This window comes from Malania oleifera, chromosome 9, assembly GCF_029873635.1.
Source record: "Malania oleifera isolate guangnan ecotype guangnan chromosome 9, ASM2987363v1, whole genome shotgun sequence".
Taxonomy (NCBI): Eukaryota; Viridiplantae; Streptophyta; class Magnoliopsida; order Santalales; family Ximeniaceae; genus Malania; species Malania oleifera.
In genome coordinates, this window is record NC_080425.1 from 74,493,994 (window position 1) to 74,516,466 (window position 22,473).

Here is a 22,473-nt window from a genome sequence, read left to right on the forward strand (position 1 = left end):
AAAGACATGACTAAGAACTCGTAGTGGCCATATCTGGTTCAGAAAGCCGTCTTCGCAACATCCTCAGATCTAACCCTCACCTGATGATACCCCGATCGTAGGTTGATCTTTGAAAAGACCCACACCCCCTGCAACTGGTAAAAAAGATCATCGATATAAGGCAAAGGGTAACGATTCTTCATAGTTACCTTATTAATCTCACGGTAATCAATGCACATCTGCCTCGACCCATCCTTCTTCTTCACAAACAGTACTGGAGCTCCCAGGGTGAAACACTAGGTCGAATGAATCCCTTGTCTAGTAATTCTTGCAATTGCTCCTTTAACTTCCGAAGTTTCGTTGAAGCCATCCGGTACGGAGCTTTAGAGATCAATGCCTTGCCAGACAGCAACTCTATCACGAACTCCACCTCACGATCCGGAGGTAAATTGGGCAAATCATCTGGAAACACATCTAGGAACTCGCTGACTACCCAAGTATCCTCGAGCCTCAACTCGTCCCACAGAGGTTCCTTCAAGCTAGGTACCCCTGACATCCGTCTAAGAGTAACCTCCTTGCATGCAATGCCAATAAAACCTATGGCGTCAAACACACACACGATCCCACAAATTCATGCTCCTGCTCCCTAGGAGGTCTGAACACTACTACCTTGGTACGAAAGTCGATTACAGCATAACTGGAGAACAATCAATCTATCCCTAGAATGACATCGAACCCCGACATATCATACACCATAAAATTCACCGGTAGCAGCCTTCCCTGAATTAACACTAGGTAGTTTGTTAACATCCTCCTACAGAATGATATATTCCCAGATGGTGTAGTAACAGATAACACCTTGTTCATGACTTGGGTATCAATCCCACACCGTTTAATAAAACTCACAGATACAAAAGAGTGGGTCACACCTGAATCAAAAAAAACAAAAGCCTTATTTAGAAGCAATAATAAGGTACTTATCACTATGTTCCCTACATGTTCAGCATCCGCTGGAGTAAGAGAGTATACTCTGGCTGGAGCTATATTTTCCTGAATGGTTCACCGAGGTATTTGATTGCTCCCCCGATTCACATTGGATGTAGGCACGTCTCGCTTCGGTGCACGACAATCACGAAACATGTGACCTGACTGGCCACAGATGTAGTAGTTACCCCCAAATGACCGGCACTCGCCCTTGTGCCACCTGTGGTATCTAGTACAATGACCACTAACCTGGTCCCCCAGAGACCCTTGGCGCTCGATATTCTGATGGTAACCCGAGCCCTAGCTCTTCTTCTTCCATGATCCTCGACGAGATCCAGACTGAGAACCAGAAGGTGCTGGCCTTTCTTCAGCTCCTGATCCACCTCATCCTCTCGGATACTAGTCTCAATAACAGTGGGTTTATCCACTAAAACTAAGAACTCGCGGATCTGAAGCATACCTACTAATCTACGGATATCCTTCCTCAAGCCCTTCTCGAATCTCCAAGTCTTCTCATACTCGGTCGAGATCAAACAAGGCGCGAACCGGGACAGCTTTATATACTGAGCCGTATGCCCCTACACTGACATACCCCCTTGAGTCGGAGCAGAAAATTCATCCGCCTTAGCATCACGTATAGAAGCCGAGAAATATCCATCGAAGAATACCTCCTTGAAACGGCTTCACATCATCTCCACTGGACTGACTCTCTGCTTTTCTAGCAGACTCACTGCAGTCCACCATCGACCCGCCTCCCTAGATAGCTGGAAGGTAGCATAGAGGACTCGCTTCCTATCCGTGCAATGTAGAACCTGCAAGATCCTCTCAATTTTCTCCACCCAGTCCTCTGCTATCAGTGGGTCAGGTCCCCAAGAGAACGTCAGAGGATGCAGGCATGTGAACCTCTCAATGGTGCATCCCACATCAATAGGAGAGCGTTCGCATCTTCTCACACTCTGCTCGATCTCCCACGAAACCTGCCTCATCAAACCTTAAGGCACAGAAGGAGACTCATCACTCGCAGTCTCCTCGGAGCCACTTCCCAAGTCATTATCCTTAGGCTCCATTCTGCAACACAATAGGAATCTTATCAATACTCCAATAACACATACAGATGTACAGTTAACACAATTATCTATCCCCAATCATGTTAACTACTCCCTGCCAAGTCTAGATCTGTCCTATCACACCGACACGAAAGTCATCAATGGTCTACCCTGTTTTTACTGGAATTGTCATTCTAGGAAAAATACGGAATACCACCAATAAGTCTCGGTCTAACAACAAAACAATCCTCAACCAACTCTACCCACATCCAACATCATATACTCTGGTATGTACTCACAGCTAAGCCTAACCAAGTCTACATAACCTAACATCCTGGTTAACTCTGATACCAAGCTGTCACACCCCGAACTCAGAAATGGGACCCAGAGGTGAAAATGTAATCCAACCTATCCCTGTATCATACAAACCATCCAATAATGCAGGACAATGGATGAGGGTCTGACCCCGTGGGGTTCCCAAGCACCCTCTACACATCCATACACAACATAATATACGCAGCGGAAAAAGGTCATACTATACATAATTGGTACCATACCAGAGTCTATACAACATGAGTCCAAGCTCCATAGCACAAAACATAAACCCGGTTATAAACCATACCCCAAAATAATAACCCGAGAACAAAAGTCCTAGCACTTACCCAAGCGTTATCCGCGGTACATCGACCACTACGCTCCTACACCAAGAAGTTAGCTCCAGTTACCCGAAGGACCTGAAAATATGTACGTACAGTAAGAGTGAGACACCTATCAGTAAGGAAGAATACATGTTATATCGGTGTGTGACAATTGAGTGTTATCATGACGCAACATATACACAGTTAAATGCAGTTCCAGTACTAATTTCACAACAATGCATACACGCACAGACACATGATCAAGCAATCCCAATGTCATACCGTTCGGCCCAAACCTGGCCCGCGATACCCGGCGTTGGCCCATAGCCAACCCGGGAAACACGGCGCCACCGGCACATGGCTAGTCCCAGAATCCTATGACATTGTACCGGCGCAAACTAGTGGATCCACACCCTTCGATGATCAGCCGGTAGGGCTCTCGCCCTCGGATATAGAGTTGGACACTCTCAGTACCTGGAACAAATTCGGAACCCTGTTCCTACTCGCATTTCAACCAAAATACAACACATGCATGCTCATATAACCAAACAAACCACACCCATTTGGTAATCTAAAATCATGGTTTTCCAAATACATACAGTTAAACAAGTCAAGGCATGGCCATCCCTATAACATAGTATAAATCATCATATATATTTGGTTTTCAACAAAACCAAGGAGTAACCAAATGAGAAACCAAAACTCACATAGGACTGTGAACCACAGTTCTACTGAGTCCGATTTAAAAAATAACCGATATAAACACAATTCCCCTTACCTTTCCCCCAAATAACAAATCTCGAACTCCAAGGCTCCTAAACAGCGAACCGAGTTCCAAAACCTACAAATCCCAGTACAAAAAGTACTCACAACACTATTCTCTACTAAACTACCAAATTAGAATTGAAAACTAAGCCTTACCTCGATTTTATGCCAAAACCCAAAAATGGCTGAATTGAAAATCCGATCCATAGAACATGTAGAGAATCCTTCCACAATCCTCGTGGTAACTTCGGATTGTTGAATCAGATGATAAATGGGGAAGAAATCTAGAGAGAGAGAGAGAGAGAGAGTATGGTGAGTTTCTAAAGAGATAGAGAGAGGATATTTAGATTTCTTAGCTGATAAGTAATGGAAATTCCTTTTTATAGCCCTTGACCCGGCGGCCCTCATCGACGAAATAGAATCCTCGTCGATGAGGTCATATAGACAGCTCATCGACGAGACGGTGTCCTCGTCGACGAGTATGAGATTCCCGGTTTTTCGGAATCTCTCGGCTTCTCCTTGTCAACAAGCCTCTAAACTTCGTCGATGAGCAAAACAAAGCCTTCGTCGACGAAATTTGGCTTTGTCAACGAAGCTTGCTCAAATTCCAATTTTACCTTTCTTTTTATTAGTTAAACCCATATATCGCGGTTCGAGTTCTTACAATAAATATTACACTACCTTGTGCCGGCTATCAATCACGGCCTTGCGCTGAATATTTCATACATATCATTCTGAATAAATAATTCATTTATCATGTATTTTGAAACCATAATATATTGCATTATTTCATAATTTCTGAAAACATTCTTTACTTGTAAAATTGCCATAACATAATACTTTTAACATAAAATAATATTCATGCCACACATTACTGTATAAAACCATACATTCTATTCTAAAATCATAATTCTGGCATTTCATACTTATATATATATATATATGTATATCTTTCAACATAATAGCAGTATTTTCCTATATATGTATTTTCTCAATAATATACAAATATAATACATGCTTTCTTGAAAATTAATTTGCTGATAAATAATAATACTTTGCATGGAAAATAATTGTTTTAGTTTATTCTCTTACCTGATTTTTGAGAAGAAACCCACTAAATTATTCTCGACCTGCACCCACAGGGTTCCCCGTTCAACACCCTGAAAACGACTACTCTCAGAATTAAACTTCAGTATTTTTCTGTGAATAACATTTCCTATAACTATGGGAAGACAAAATTTTGCATGAAAAGCCTTACTTTAACCCATGGATGAATTCCAACTCTGCCCCACCAACGATCTGCCCGGGCAGACTTGGAGAGAACTTCCCGAGGAGCGTTGTGGTGGCCTCAGATCGTCGATCCTGCGAGAAACAAGGCCGAAATAGAAGAGAGAAGAGAGAGAAACCATAGAGGGGAGAGAGAGAGAGAGAGAGAGAGAGAGAGAATTTTTGTTGATTTTTTTTTTTGGCGCAAAACTCCGAGTTTTAGGCTATTTATACTATGGGTTTCGTCGATGAGCCACGTCACCTTGTCGATGAGGTCAAGAAGGCTTCTTGTCGACGAACTCTCCCCCTCGTCGACGAAATTCAGATTTGCCAAAAACATTCTCTCGGTATTTTTTCGTCGACGAAGCGTACCCTCATTGACGAGCCTAAAACACCACGTTTGCGTTCGTCGACGAAGTCTATTGCTGCCTTTTTATTATTTCCATTTTCCCTCTTTCTTAATTATTTAAACACCATTATTCTTTGGGTCATTACAAGAGGGGCCTGCCCCATCATCCCCACTAGCATGAGCGCTACTCCTTCCAGGGTCCATCCTGAAAAAGTAAAATAAACATAATCTAAGGACCCTGTCTGTATAATATAACTAACATATTCATCTACTTGAAATTTTATATCACCAATTAATCTATCGTTTTTACTCTCAATTTAAGGTTCAGTCCAGAAATTGAGAAACACAACCCAACAAAAGTTTACTATGACTTTCCTGAAATCGTCATCCAAGGAAAAACACAAAAACTACTATGAAAATCCTGCTTCCCGATTACATAACAAAACCCTAAATACTCATCTTAATTTCCCCAACCTTAACTCACTAAATTGTTGATCCATTCCTATACTATGGTATTGTTTTCACTGCACTCTATAGTCTACAAAACCTATCAACCTAGGCTCTAATACCAAATTTGTAACGACCTGAAATTTTCATCCATTTTTTTTTAATTTTCTATATTACTATATTATTTCTAATACCTTGCTTGAGCATAAGTGACATCATCACAGCCCAAAGTGAGACCGTGGAATCCTGTGCATTTCATATAACACCTAAGCAACAGAAGAGCATACATATCCAACATATTCCAAAACGCAATACTAGAGTAGTATATACCTAGCTGTACATATACACACATATAGACACAACACTTCCCAAAAGTACCAAAAATACCGTGGGCTCCAAAGACTAGCCCAAATCTTACCCCAAAATCTATGCCGACTCTACACCACCTCTACCTCTAAGCCGATCCTACTTGCCTCTCTAGATTACTAGAAATGTTTAATAATTTTGGGGTGAGACATCTCTCAGTAAGGAGAAACATGTTATTACCAGTGTGTGACATATGAGTTAGTTGAAAACATATCATTTAATTAATACTGTATGCGATAGCCTAACTGTATGTATATCTAGATGCCTATAGCACGAAAGGCCCGCTCTACTTGGTCCAGACGCCAGGGAGCTAACAACTCTACACGAGGGCACAATCGGCTGTACCATACTCTATTTGAGACGTATGGTTGCACTGTCTATACTATAACGCAACGGTACCGTGCTCTGTAAATTACTGTATTCCATCGGGGTTTGATACTGTATAATAATATTTCTATATAAATCTAGCTATTTTACCATGATCCTGTATTTTTGTAATAACCATGATTCTATATAAACTATATAGTCATGATGCTGTAATAACTGTGTATCTATATATTTATATATTCTGTAATGTTGTAACTGTAATTCTGTATTCTGTACGTCATGGCTCTATATTCTGTATAATTTGTATTTTTGTATATGACGGTTTTATATTCTATATATCATGATTATATAAAATTTTGTATAATCATGGTTCTATATTCTGTATATCATGGTAATAAAACACTGTATAATCAACTATGTAAAATACTGTACAATCTTGTTATGAAATATACCACGTAATAATAATTATGTAAAATACTGTATAAGCATGATTCTGTATAATAATGTATATCATATAAACTGTATTTCTATATAATTCTGTTATAGCCGTAGTTCTGTAAATAAAACTGTATCAGCTATGTTTCATAACTCTGTAGGCTATATAATCATGCCTCTGTAAAACTGTATAACATATTCTATAATATTCCAATATTTCTCATGCCACACAATTCAATAAAACTCTATAAATATGTTCTATAAAACTGCATAATTTTCATGCTCTGATCAAATACTATATTATATTGATAAAATGTCGAATAGGTTTGTATTCGCCTTACCAGGCTATCTAGCTCTAAATACTACTCATAATTTTACGCATATGGCGTTCATAATTTTCAATTCCCTGAAATAACACCCGTATAATTCCCAATCACACAATTGAATTTACCATAATAATTATCACATCCATATTTTCCCCAACTCCACATATTCAGCATTTCTAAACTATAATTTACTTGAGTTCCTAGAAATATACTCGCTGGGGTCCTCAACCCATATCTGCAAGGTTCCAAAAAGACCCTAATCCTGAAAACATAATACCCTTGTTTTACTCCACAAAACACCAGTATATTCCCATACAACATAGAATCTAAACTCAGATAAGCCTGATAATACTAAAAATACCAAAATAATCAGCTTACCCTGATTTTGAGATGGTGCCCAAGTTGGCCTAACCAAAAATCTACTCCAATAGACTTGAAAAGAATATTCCCAGGAGTAGCATGACAGCTTCCGATCGTCGAACCAGAGAAGAACGAAGTCAAAATCATAAAGAGAAGGAGGAGGTGGCGAATTCTAGAGAGAGAGAGAGAGAGAGAGAGAGAGAGGAATTTTTGCATGAATTTCTCGCTGAAAAACCGAGCTAGGCCTATTTATAAAATGCGGATTCATCGACGAGACACGTCACCTCGTCGATGAGTCCATGAAGGGAGTTCATTGACAAACTTGAATCTCTCATCGATGAACTTCAGGCTCTGCTAAACCCCCTCTCGAAAAGTCCTCATTGACAAGATACGTGTCCACGTCGACGAGCCTAAGAATATGCTGGTTGACAAGCTCCCTGCGTTCATTGATGAGACCTTGTGAGTCCCTTTTTAAATTTCCTTTTTCTCTCCTTTTTTTATTATTTAATTACTATAATTCTTAGGGTCTTTACACCCCAGGGTATTTATGGTTCTTTTTGGGATGTATATGTGTATTTTCGTTACAGTAAAACTCTGGTATTGTATATAAGGTTGAATAAGTCATGGTTTCTGCTACATAGTTGTCATATATGTATGTATAGGTATGTCCCCGGTTTCCTTTGGGGTCTGGGTTAGGCATTACAATTGTGGTATTAGAGCTTAGGTTGTTTGGTTTTGTAGACTTTAGTGCATAGCGGAAACAATACCATAGTATAGGAATAGATCTTGGAGGGGATAGTAAATGGGGTAGATCAGGATTTTAGTGAGTAAATATTGGAAAGTTAAGATGAGAATTTAGGGTTTTGTTCCGCAGTCTGGAAGCAAGATTTCCGTAATGCTTTCGGTGTCTTTCCTTGGGTGACAATTTCAGGAAAGCCATAGTAAACTATTGTCGGGTTGTGTTTCTAAATTGCTGGATTGAATCTTAAGTTGAGAATAAGGATGTCAGGTTAATTGATGATATGAAATTTTAGTTAGATAAATATATTAGTTATGTTATGAAGATAGGGTCCTCAAATTATATATTTTTTTTCTTTTCAGGATGGAGCTTGGGGGTAGCAGTGCTCACGCCAGTGGTGACGATGGTGCAAGGTCCTTTAGTATAGGCGGCAGTGATTCATATGCAGTTCTGCGCAGTGTAGCTTAGTAGGTTATGGTTGAGATCGCACTGAGCTCTAGGGAGCAGGGAGGCCCATCAACAGACTAGGGTTGCACTATAGGGCAGTGTTAGCTTTACCGTGATCCCAAGAGGGGGGTGAATTGGTATTTTTAAAATTTATCCCCTAGGTATTCCTCCTAACAGCAATATGTTCACAAACCTATGGTCAATCTAGTGCAAGTAATATAAATAGATCAGAAATTAAGTAAAGTAGTTTAATTAATCACACAAGCACTAGAAAGCAGTAAAAAGAGGGTGACATGTAGATATGTTATTAAGGTTCGGCCAACTGCCTACGTCCCCGCCTTGGCTAACTAGCATAAGGATTATCACAATAACTTGCTCACTTAAACGGGTGGAGCGACACCTATACAAACCAGGTCAATTAGCACAGGGCTGACCTCAACCTTTACACCAATCCTTACTGGGCTGGATTACCGCCCCCTCAGGCCACACCTGATATCACTCAGATATACAATCAAATGGTACAATATAAAAGTGCTTTCACGTAAAGCATATTTGTACCCAAATGCGCACAATCACAAACACCATAGATGATTCAAAATGTAAGCTCAGTGTGGTCTAAATAGTACAACTCTTAAAGATATTTTCTATTAATGTTGTGAGTACGTGAGAGTATCAATAACAATCTGTGTATTTCGAAAGATTCAATCAAATGTGTTCACACAGAATATCAAGCAAGCCTCAAGAATATCAACCAGTAGAATATCTCAATCATATAAATATATATAATCTTTGCTTTCAGCAAGTAATATGTGAGTGAATTAATATTGCAAAAAGATGCTTCACCTAAAAAACAAATATCTCCTCAAATGGTTTTCAAGATAAAGAACAATAGATATTTGTAAATGATTTTGGAAATATTTCGCAACCAAAAGCAAATACGAGTTTCTCAAGATGTTGCAACGAATATGCAATCTCAGAAGATCTAGTAAAGTCTTCTTAGGATGAACTTATTAGCAAAGTCCCTTAAGAATCCTTTTGGTTTAGCTCTCAATAAAAATGAATCAATCTCACAGCAAAGAGAGAGAGAGCAAACCTTCCTATTTAAACACTCAAAAACACTTACGGAGGATTTTGTAACTTTGGAAGGTAAGCTAAAGTGTTTGTAGAGAAAATATGAGTAATAGGAAATTTTTGGCTTGAGAGAATTTGATTTGCTAATCATGTATTAATTTTCCCAAACGAAGGGGTATATATAAACATCCCATGATTTTTGACCATTGGGGACCTATTAGGAATTGTTAAAAAAGTTTAATGACATTTTAAACATTTTAACCCTGTTTAAAAATATTAATTGTGATAAAAAAATCAGGGCAACCCGAGACGTCCGGTCGACCGGAAAGGTTTCGGTCGACCAGATCTCATGTGGTTCAGTCGACAAGGGGGATTTTGAACTAAAGGCTCGGTCGACCAAAAGTGGACGATTTCCCATTTCTCTAAGGTTCGGTCGACCGGACCATTTTGTACTGGCTGGTTCGGTCGACCAGACCATTGGGATTTTTCCCGAGGACCCTCAGTTGACCAGGTAGTTGGAGTTCATTTTTGTCTCGGTCGACCAGATGGTCAAACTTTTGACCCCAAGGGGTTTCGGTCGACAAGGAGTTTTGAACTATACTGGTTCGGTCGATTAGGGACTTGGTTAACTGTTGATCCAAGCCTGTTTCGATCGACCAGGGCAAAATGAACTGTCTTTTTCGGTTGACCGAAAGTGCACAATGTGAGCATTTTGGTCCTGTTTCAATACAAATTCACCCTATTCAAGTGCCTAATGCATGCAAGTGCAAAGGTGAGTGTCCTAGGGTTATTTATGTTCAAAATCAAGGCACCAAAAGGATCCAATGTTGGTCGACTGAAGGGTAAACCCTAAGGTCATTCTACGGTCACTTTTAATTCGTATTTGGTTTGAGCTTACACAATGAACCATACATGTGATGTGTGTGAGCTTATTACAAACCAAATATCCTAATTACCATTACAGAAAAATTTCACTATGGAATATTATAATTGAAAACATGAACCACTTCAAGCTTTCACGTACCGTCAATGTATTTGCTAATATAGACCTGCACATGAACTAGATATTCATTAAATATATGAATATTTGTCATTATCGAAACCGGGCGTGACCTATAAGGTCAATAGGCAGTTCACCAAAATGAAGCCTCCGACTTTTTCTGGGAGTACAGACCCGATTGCAGGAAATGGAAAAGATACAAACTGTACCACGCTGCACCGATGAGTCGAGAGTATTGTATGCCACCTTTAGACTGAGAGGGGAGGCTAAACGTTGGTGGTTTTCTATGAGACTTCTGGAGGAGCAGAGACCGGTACCTGTAACCCTGACCTGGAGTCGATTTAAAGAGATGTTCTTCGATCGATATTTTTCTACCACCACTAGAGAAGCAAAAGTGGAAGAATTCTTGAACCTGACTTAGGAGCATCAGACAGTCCAGCAATACGTAGTAAAATTTATTGGACTATCCCGCTTTACCCCGTACATCATTCCTGATGAGGCAAAGAAGTCAAGAAAATTTGAGAGAGGCTTGAGGTAGGAAATTTATGAATAGATGGAAGTGTTGAAAGTATAGGATTTCGTAGAGCTGGTAGATAGGGCCGTCGTGGCGGAAGCGAGCAGGCAGAGCGGTGTTGAGGTGTGGAGCCAGAGGAAGAGACCCACACCTCCTGGGTTTCAGGCGGGTTCTAGCTGAGGTCCATGGAGGAGAGGTGGATACTGCGAGGGACAAAGGCAGGATATAGGGAGCCATGAGCTGCAGAGCGAGCAGACTTATCCTGGTTGTCCTAGTTGTGGTAAGAGACACACAAGAGAGTGTCATGCGGGGAGAAATGTCTGCTATCAGTGTGGTAAACCGAGACATTTGGCACGAGACTGTTGTGCATTGCGGAGCAATGCTCTTGCTCCTAGACTATTTCAAGGAAATATCTAGGTGCCCCAAGGCGGTCAGTAGAGGAATACCGCACAGGCGCGGGTCTACGCACTGACATCTGGAGATACTAAGGTAGCTGGCAATGTGGTGGTAGGTACATTTAATACCCTTTCAATTAAGCTATTGTTCTATTTTATTTAGGGGCCACACACTCGTTCATGTCTATGAGGTTTGTTAAATTATGTGGGGTAGAAACTCAACTGTTAGACACTGAGTTATCAGTAGCTACACTGACATGATCAGTAGTGAGGTGTCGAAGGGTGCTTAGAGGCTATCCAGTTGATATTCAGGGAAGAATATTATCAGCTAACCTAGTAGTGTTAAACATGAATGGATTTGATATAATTTTGGGAATGGACTGGTTAGCTGCTAATTATGCCAGCATTGACTGTCATAAAAAATAGGTGATATTCAGACCTCCTAGAGAGCAAGAGTTTAGATTTGTGGGGTCATGTGTGTGTTTTTCACCACAACTGGTGTCAGCCATTCAAGCGAGGAGCTACTCCTGGACGGTTGTCAGGGGTATATAGCCTGTGTAAAGGAAGTGACAGAGAAAGAATTGAAGCCCATTGATATTCCAGTGGTGAAGGAATTTTCAGATGTTCTTCTAGAGGAGCTACCTGGATTGCCTCTCAACCATGAGATTGAATTTGCCATTGCTTTACTTCCAGGGATGGCATTGATTTTTAAAGCTCCCTACAGAATGGCTCTAGTAGAGTTGAGAGAGTTAAAAAATCAGCTGCAAGAATTGTTAGATAAAAGATTTATTAGACCCAGTGTATCACCCTAGGGACCTCCAGTTCTGTTCGTAAAGAAGAAAAACAGGACGATGAGGATGTGTATAGACTACAGAGAAATAAATAAAGTAACATTTAAAAATAAGTATCCTCTTCTCCGTATAGATTACTTGTTCGATAAGCTCCAAGGTACACGAGTCTACTTAAAGATTGATCTATGCTTTGGGTACCATCATTATGGGGATCAACATGCCTTATGTATCCCTTTTACTGATATGATGACACATAGACAACGTCCTGATGTCCACTCCTTTGTTGAAATGGTGACACGTGGACGACCTCTAGATGTCCACTATTTTTTATATCTATTTTGCAAGAACACATGGGATTAATTGAAGATCTTCTACTTCTTTGATGGAAGACTTTTTTTATGTGAAGACTTTGCTATTGTGTTAATTTATATTTTTCGTGGATATGTTATTTTAAAATTATTAGGTACTTGAAGACCATGCTTGAATACCCAAGTGAAGTATTGAAGCAAAGTCCAACTCAAAAGCCATGTGGGCCCCACATGGCTCCAATGGGTCCCACACGGTTTTGGCCTTCCTTTTGGAATATGTTTAAATTTCAAATTTGAATTGTAATAGTGCAAGACAACTAAGCTTGACTTGTGTGCTTATAAGTTGGAGTTCCTTGTTTTTTAGTAAGTATTAATTGTGTTAAGTTAATAGTTGTTGAAAGTTGTTGAGAGTTGTTGAGTGTTTAATGCTTTGTCTCCCAAGCTATGCCTATAAATAACCTTCTTATTGTAAGAACAAGATACATGAAGTTGAAATTGAATATTGAAGAAGCATCTCTTTGCTTGAGCTTGTAAAGCTTGTTCCTCTCCTTATGAGTGAGTAGTGTGAGGCTACGGCGTTCTCTCCGGAGATCAAGTGGTGAGAGACCACAAAACTATCCAATGACTCCATCAACCCCTCCTCCATCTAATACTCTCACGGCCCCCATCAACAACACACGACCAGCATCTTCATACACCGACACGATGATCATCATCTACACTTCATTGTTGCGTTCATCTTATGAATTAAAACTTGTACGAAGGACCTACGGTGTGACCTAACTACGTGTGGAATAACGTCAAGTCATCCAAACCAATTCCTTGGTAACTTTAGTACTTGTGCTTGAATCCTTTGCTATATCTTGTGGGCCCTTGCTAGTAGATTAAAATCACATTTTTGAATTGCCCATTTGATCCATAGATTGTAATATTGGTACTTGCTAGTTAAAATCAATTGTATGAATATTAGTTTCTAACATAGAACTTTTATTATTGAATCTTTGAAATAACAAATTTTCAGCATATAACTTGATTCCTTTGTGAAAGAACCAATTGGGCCTTAATTGTTGGACAAGTCATACACCTTTTGAAAATCCTTGAACATGTGAAATAAAACATGATTTATTGTGTTTATGTTCGGATAATTAAATTCTTAAATTAAAGTATTTAAGTGTATGTGCTTGTGTGAGGGTTGAATCATAGGACATAGGTAGACCATTCCCATCCTACATCATATCAAGTGAAGGTCAAGGCAGAGGATATCTCCAAGACAGCGTTCCGAACTCGGTATGGCCACTATGAGTTTTTGGTTATACCATTCGGACTGACCAATGCTCTTGCTGCATTTATGGATCTAATGAATAGAGTCTTCCATCAGTACTTGGACTAGTTCATAGTGATTTTCATTGATGATATACTGGCCTATTCGAGGAGTTTCGAGGAGCACGAGATACATTTAAGGCTGGTACTTCAGGTACTTAGAGAAAGAAGACTGTATGCCAAATTCAAGAAGTATGAATTTTGGTTAGAGAAAGTTGTATTTCTTGGGCATGTCATATCTAGGGATGGAATCTCTGTAGATCTCAGCAAGATAGAGGCAGTGGTGAATTGGGTGAGACCGAAGAATGTTCAGGAGATCTGAAGTTTCTTGGGACTGGCGAGATATTATCACCAGTTCATGGAGGGATTTTCTAGACTATCAGGGCCTTTGACATGCCTAACCAAAAAGAATGCTAAGTTTGAATGGAATGATGATTGTGAGTAGAGCTTTCAGTAGTTCAAACAGCGATTAGTCGCCGCACCAGTTTTGACCATTCCATTAGGGGATGGAGATTTTATGATCTATAGTGATGTGTCTTAGAAGGGGCTCGGTTGTGTTGTGAAGCAGTAAGGAAAAGTGGTGGCATACGCTTCTCGGTAACTCAAGGAATATGAAAAGAATTATCCGATGCATAATTTAAAGTTGGTTGCAGTGGTATAAGCCTTAAATATTTGAAAGCTTTATCTATATTGTGGGAAATATGAAATTTTTACAGATCATAAGAGTTTGAAATATTTTTTCACACAGAAAGAGTTGAATATGAGACAGAGAAGGTGGCTCGAGCTGATTAAATATTATGATTGCATTATCAATTACCACCCGGGAAAAGCAAATGTGGTAGCTGATGCATTAAGAGTTAAATAAGGGAGTGCATCGATAGTAACTGCACATCATATCAGAATGGATTTGGAAAGACTCAGGGTGGAGCTTGTAGAGGGGAATCATTAGGCGTTTATCGCTAAACTGGTTTTACAACCCACATTATAGGAAAGAATTAAAGTTGCTTAGGTGAAAGATGCGGAGTTGATGAAGATTATGGATAAAGTATAGGATGGTCAAGAGATAGAATTCAGTATCTCAGATGATGGGGTTTTAATACTCCGTACCAGACTTTGTGTGCCAGCTGATGCTGAAATTAAGAAAGTTATTCTGAAAGAAGTGCACCGATCCCTATATACTGTATACCCTGGTAGCACTAAAATGTACAGGGATCTTCGGGAATCCTTTTGGTGGAGTAATATGAAAAGAGAGATCACCGATTTTGTAAATCAGTGTTTGACGTGCTAGCAGGTGAAAGTTGAGTATCAGAGACCAGTGGGATCATTACAGCCACTTCATATTCCCAAATGAAAGTGGGTGCGCATTACTATGGATTTTGTCACAGGGTTACTACCGGGACGACATAGACAAGACGCCATTTGGGTAGTCATAGATCGATTGACGAAGACTGCCCATTTTCTTTCCATCAAAGTTAACTACTCCATAGGTAGATTCGCAGAGCTGTATGTACAAGAAATAGTCAAACTGTATGGAATGCCTGTGTCCATTGTTTCTGATCGGGATCCATGTTTCACATCTCAGTTCTTGAAAAGCTTATAAAGAGCTTTGGGTTCCCAGTTGGCTTTTCGCACGACCTTTTATCTTTAGACCAATGGACAGACTGAGAGGACTATTCAGATATTGGAAGATATGCTACGGGCATGTGTGCTAGATTTCGAGGGTAGTTGGATAATTTATGCCACTGGTCGAGTTTGCTTATAATAACAACTACTAAGCCAGTATTGGGATGGCCCCATATAAGGCATTGTATGGTCGAAGGTGTCGATCTCCGTTATATTGGGATGAAATTAGATAAAAACATATATTGGGGCCAAAGATGGTACAGCGGGCTTCTAAGAAAGTCAAACTTATTCAGGAAAGAATTAAAATAGCTCAGAGCTGACAAAAAAGTTATGCAAATACCTGTCGATGAGCGCTAGAATTTGGTGTAGGAGATGATGTGTTTTTGAGAATTGCGCCGATGAAAAAAGTGATGAGATTTGGAAAGAAAGGTAAGCTTAGCCCTAGGAACATTGGGCTGTTTGAGATATTGGAAAGAGTTGACCTAGTTGCCTATAGGTTAGCGTTACCCCCAGCGCTATGCAAAATTCATGATATATTTCATATGTCGATGTTGAAGAAATACATCCCAGATCCATTTCACATAATAAGTTATGAAGCACTAGAGATTGGCGAGACTTTGTCTTATGAAGAAATACCAATTCAGGTCTTATATTATAAAGAATAGGAATTACGCATCAAGAAAATTCCACTAGTGAAAGTACGCTCGAGGAATCATGCAGTTGAAGAAGATTCATGGGAGTTGGAGGAGGAGACGCGTTAGAAGTACCCACATCTATTCAATGGGGTCTGGTAGTAGTCATAAAGGAAATGTAACGATTTAGGGAAGAAATCATGTATGTAGTAGATTTTTGTGCAGGTTAATCAGTTGTATGTAATAGTTTTGTGTTTTGGTTGATTTTAGGAGAGTTTTGGTTTAGTTATTGTAATCTCCTAGAATTGTATATATAACCACGGTATTCCTTCGTCATAAGTGAGGGTAATTAATAAAATTATATTGGGTTTGTCCTCAGAGATTGATACATGAAATAAATAGCAAATTTCGAGGACGAAATTTTTATAAGGAGGGGAGAATGTAGAGACCCGAAAAATTTAATTAATGAGAAAGTAAAAGAAAAGAAGGTTTTTGGTTTGGTGTAGACCAACCGTCGATGGTTTGGTGAACCAGAAAAATCATCGACGATTTTGTATTTACGGTGGGCCGGTTATAGGTAAAATGGTAAAAAAGGACGAGTTAAAGACCCAAACTGTTGATGATTTTGTGAGGGGTGCAGAAAACCATCGATGGTTTTGCTTGCAGTGCTGATTTTAAAAGGAGGCTATGAGCTTCATTTGTTTTAAACAAACAAATTTCACTCACTCTCTCTCTCTCTCTCTCTAAACCCTACGACACCCTCTCCCTTTTCTCTACGATTTCGCTTCGATTATAGTCCGAATTGATGATCAGAAACCACCACGATGATCTAGGGTATAATTTCAGTAATATACAGATCTAGTAGATGATTTATATGTATACAGAAATTTAGCATGATACAATATGTTAATATTGATTTGTGATGTATTTAGATTTATGCAGAACAGTTTTACCTGACTTGTCAGATGCAGTTAAACTATGTATAGATTTTCCTTACTTATCAGATACAGTTGATCACGAAGGGTATATGTTTATAACACAATAATACTCATGTTGCCACACACTGATATTAGTCTTTCCCTCTTACTGAGGGGTGTCTCACCCTAGAATTACAAATATTATAGGGAACCCATATACACGAGGAGACCGAGCTCCGAGATAGAGGAGGCTGATAGTGCTACCTTGACTGAAGGGTAAGTAATTGGGTTGAGAACAGGATGGATTTTTGGGGGTATGAACCCAAGGTATTTATGGTCCTTTTTGGGGTGTATATGTGTATTTTGGTTACAGTAAAACTCTAGTATTGTATATAAAGTTGAATAAATTGTGGTTTCTGCTACATAGTTGTCATGTATGTATGGACAAGTATATCCCCGGTTTCTTTTGGGGTCTGGGTTGATTTATTTTATATTTTATGGTATCAGAGTTATTATTATGTGGAAAAAAAATATAGCATAAGTTTTGGGGCGTTACAATAAATTCTGCTGCCATGGTCGAAGGAGCTATTAGAGTTTTCTTAACACTCTTCCAGGAAAGAGCACCTCCAACCAACAGATAGATATAGCCCGAAGTGGATCTCTTGCTGTCTTGGCATCCAACAAATTGAAAATTAGAATACCCAATGATCTCAAGTTTATCTTGTAAGGACCCAAAAATTCATACCATTTTTTTTTTCTATATGTAGACTGTAAAATTATATTACTTTGATATTCCTTATAAAATATACTGTAATGTCTCAGTCCCAAAGTGGACACCAAGAATACCTGTTCATAAAAACAAAACACCTATGCAACAAAAAACATAAATTACATCACCATAATTACAATACTAAAGTTTCAGTAGTTTTTAAACATACATATACATCTCTCCAAAATCATCCACCAGATCTCCAAGAAACTACTCCTAAAATACATTTCTCAAGATCACTTACCCTACAGACAGGGCAGTAGAAGGGTCTCCTCTATCTTCGAGCCTGATCTTCTCGTCTAACTGGATCACCTGAAATGTTTATAAATACTGGGATGAGACAACTCTGAGCAAGACAAATATGTTATTACGCGTGTGTGACAAATGTGTCTACGTGAACAATATATATTTTATAAATCAGGTTGTAATTGGGATAACATATAAGATAAGATACATCATATATATATATATATATATATATATATATATATATATATATATATATATATATATATATATATATAACTATGAAAACTTCCTTGGATGGATAACTGTATGTCATGATTTAACTCCTCATGATAGTTTTGTGTGGTCCATGGGCTGGACTTAACACTGGCTAGCCTACCAAGATAAGTCAACTGAAAACCTCTGTCGTCAGATTGGTCACCTTATCCTGGACTACTAGGGAGTCTTCGTCTCTCCCAAGGCGCAATCGACTACTCATAAATTCCACACTATATCTGAGATGTGTGGTTGCACTCTGAATTGTAATAGCTACGATACCGTGCTCTGTAATATGATATGGTCCATCAGGGTTTGATACTATATAATATTGTAAAATATTGTATAACTATAGTTCTGTAAATAAAACTGTATAATCTGTATATTATGATTCTGTAAAAACTATATAATCGTAATTCTATAAAAGCTGTGTAGAATTTTGTACTATATCAATATTCTCATGCCCCACAATAATTAAAACTCATTAAATATAATTTGTAGAACTGTATAATTTCTTACTCTAAATTATTCAAAATCTTACTCTAGAAACCTGTAATCATATACTATATTTTACTGGTAAAAATCTCTAATTTTACTGACATAACATATTTCTCTTACCTGACTAACTGAGACTCGTTTATTATTTACTAATTCACGCCTACAACATTCGTGATTCCAAAACCCTGAAATTATACATATATATTTTTCCTAGACAATCAACAGAATTTTCCAGAATAATTATCCAATTCACATATTTTTCGAACCGCATATTCATAATTTCCTAGATTATAAACTATTACCATCTTTACCTGAGTTCTTGAGGAAGTATCTACTAGGATCCTTATCTCATGCCTGCGGTGTTTGCACCAAACCCTGTATTTCACATCAGCCCTAGTTTAATCAATCCAAACTTCAATATATTTTTGTCTAACACAAATCCTGGGTCCAAAAATACTTAATAATCATGAAAACCTTAAAATAACCCACTTACCCTGATTTTGGGATGATGCCGAAGAACCGCAAATCAGAAATCTACTCCGACTAAGTTGTAGAGAATCTACCCAGGATCATCGTGGTAACTCTTGATCGTCGAAACGGGGAAAAACAGAGCCAGATCGAAGGAGAGAAGGAGGGAGGGCCGAATGTAGAGACAAAAAATGAGACAGAGTGATTTTCTCGTTGGAATTCTGATCTCAGCATATTTATAGACGGCTGGCCATGTGGCTTCGTCGACGAGACATGTGTACTCGTCAACAATCCACATAAGGGGGGAGTTCATCGACAAAGATAGTGAGATCGTCGACAAACCAATAAGGTTTGAAATTCTCCTCGCGGTATCTCCCTGTCGAAGAAACTTAGGTACTCGTCCACGAACCATGCGTGTAAGTTCGTATTATTATTATTATTATTATTATTATTATTATTATTCTTATTATTATTATTATTATTATTATTATTCTTATTATTATTATTATTCTTATTATTATTATTATTCTTATTATTATTATTATTATTATTATTATTATTCTTATTCTTATTATTATTGTTATTATTGTTATTATTGTTATTATTATTATTATTATTATTATTATCTAATTGCTATTATTTTTTTTGGGTCTTTACATATCTAATTTCCTGTAGGTGAGCATGTAGTCTTTTGTTCTCTGAAGATACCTCATAACCCTTTTGGCTGCGTTCCAATGATCCAATCTAGGGTTACTCAAATATTTGCCTAAAATTCCAACTATGTATGCCAAATTCAGACGCATACATACCTGAGCATACATAAGACTCCCTACAGCCAACGCATAAGGAATCTTTTGGGTTACTCAAATATCTGCCTAAAATTCCAATTATGTACGCCAAATTCAAACGCGTACATACCTGAGCATACATAAGACTCCCTACAGCTGATGCATAAGGAATCTTATGCATTTCCTTCTTTTCAACCTCAGTCTTGGGGCATTGACTGAGATAAACCTTTCTCCCTTAACTGTGCGTGTATCTCCTGGGGGACAGTCTTTCATGCCTAATCTAGCAAGTACCATTTCGATATAGCTCTTTTGTGATAACCCAAGTATACCTCGAGAGCTATCTCGATGTATCTGAAAGCCTTATAAAAGAGGCATCCCCAAGATCTTTCATCTCAACATTTTTGGTCAGAAATCTCTTGGTTTTGTGCAGTAAGCCTATATCGCTACTCGCTAGCAATATGTCATCGACATACAAAACTAGGAATATAACCTTACTCCCGCTGGCCTTATGGTATACATAATCATCATCCGAATTTACCTTAAAATCATACGAGATGATTACTTTATGAAACTTGTGATACCATTAACGGGAAGCCTGCTTGAGCCCATAGATGGATTTCTTTAATTTGTAGACTATATTTTCTAGATTTTCAAAAATAAAATTTTTAGGCTACACCATATAAATCGTTTCATCAATGTCACCATTGAGAAACACTGTCATTAAATCCATCTGATGAAGCTCTAAGTCCAAATGAGCCACCAATGCCATTACAATCCTGAAAGAGTCTTTCGATGAAACCAGAGAGAAAGTCTCTTTATAATGAATGCATTCCTTCTAATTGAATCCCTTAGCAACTAGACGTGCCTTATATCTCTCAATATTACCCCTGGAATCCCTATTGGTCTTAAATATCCATTTGCAACTAATGGGCTTCACACCTTCGGGTAATTTGACGAGATCCCAAATGTCATTTGCTCTCATGGAATTCATCTCATCATTCATGACATCAATCCACTTCTGAGAATTAGAACTTTGTTTGACTTGATGGAAGTTGATTGGATCATCTTCCACCACACCTACGTCAAACTCATGTTCTTGGAGAAAGACAATATAATCATCCAAAATTGCACTTCTCCTTTCTCTAGTGGATCTCCTTAATGGCATCATTTCTTAAGATTGTTGAGTTTGCTCTTCTGGAGCAATATCTTCATTTTGTGTAGGGAGTACAATGATATTGTCTCATATTGTTTCTTGAACAAGTTCAATAACAATACTAGGAAGAGAAATAAATTCATCCTCAAAGACAATATCCCTAACCTTATCTCCCCCCACAAACTCAACTTCCTTAAGAAACCTGGCATTTCCCGTCTCAAAGAAGGTCCTTGTCGAGGAATCATAAAATTTATAGCCCCTTGACCTTTCAACGTACCCAGCAAAGTAGCAGCTAATTGTCCTTAGGTTTAGTTTCTTTTCATTAGGCCTATAAGGCCTAGCCTTAGTCGAACAACTCCAAATGTGTAAATGCCTAATACTTGGCTTTTTTCCCAGTCCAAAGTTCATAAGGAGTTTTAGCTACTGCCTTGTTTGGCACCCTATTCAGTATATATGCGGCAGCCTTTAGTGCTTCTTCTCGGAGAGATTCTGGTAAAAAAGAATGACTGATCATACTTCTTACCATGTTCTTAAGCGTCATGTTTCATCTCTCAGCAACACCATTCATGCTAGGTTCCCCTGGCATGGTGTACTTTGGAACAATATTGCATTCTTCTAGGAATTTAGCAAAGGGTCCTGGATGTTGTTCTCTTGATCTGTCATATCTACTATAGCATTCACCACCATGGTCAGATTTGACGACTTTAATTTTCTTGCCTAGTTTGTTCTCAACTTCGACTTTGAAAGCCTTGAACACGTCCAAAGATTATAACTTCTCATGTATCAAATAAAGGTAACCATAGCATGAGTAATCTTCTATGAATGTGATAAAATACTGTTGTTCATTCCAAGAAGCCATAGGGAATAGACCACATATCAGTATGTATCAGTTCTATGACACCTGAGGCTCTATCAGCACCTAAATTTATTTTTTTTGTTAGTTTCCCTTTAATACATTCCACACAAACTTTAAAGTCTGTTAAGTTAAGGGGTCCCAAGATTCTGTTTGACACAAGCCTTTCCATTCTCTATTTAGAGATATGTCCTAATTGCTTGTATAATTTGGTGGCGGAATCCTCCTCAGTTAATTTGCGTTTAGTACCTTGTGAACTAACATGAAAAGACTCATTATAAGAGGCAATGGTATCCAACATATATAAATTGTCAACCAAAGATCTTGTTGCAACCATATTTAAATTTTGAGAAAGAAAAAAATTATTATTTTCGAAAGAACAAGAATAACCAAATTTG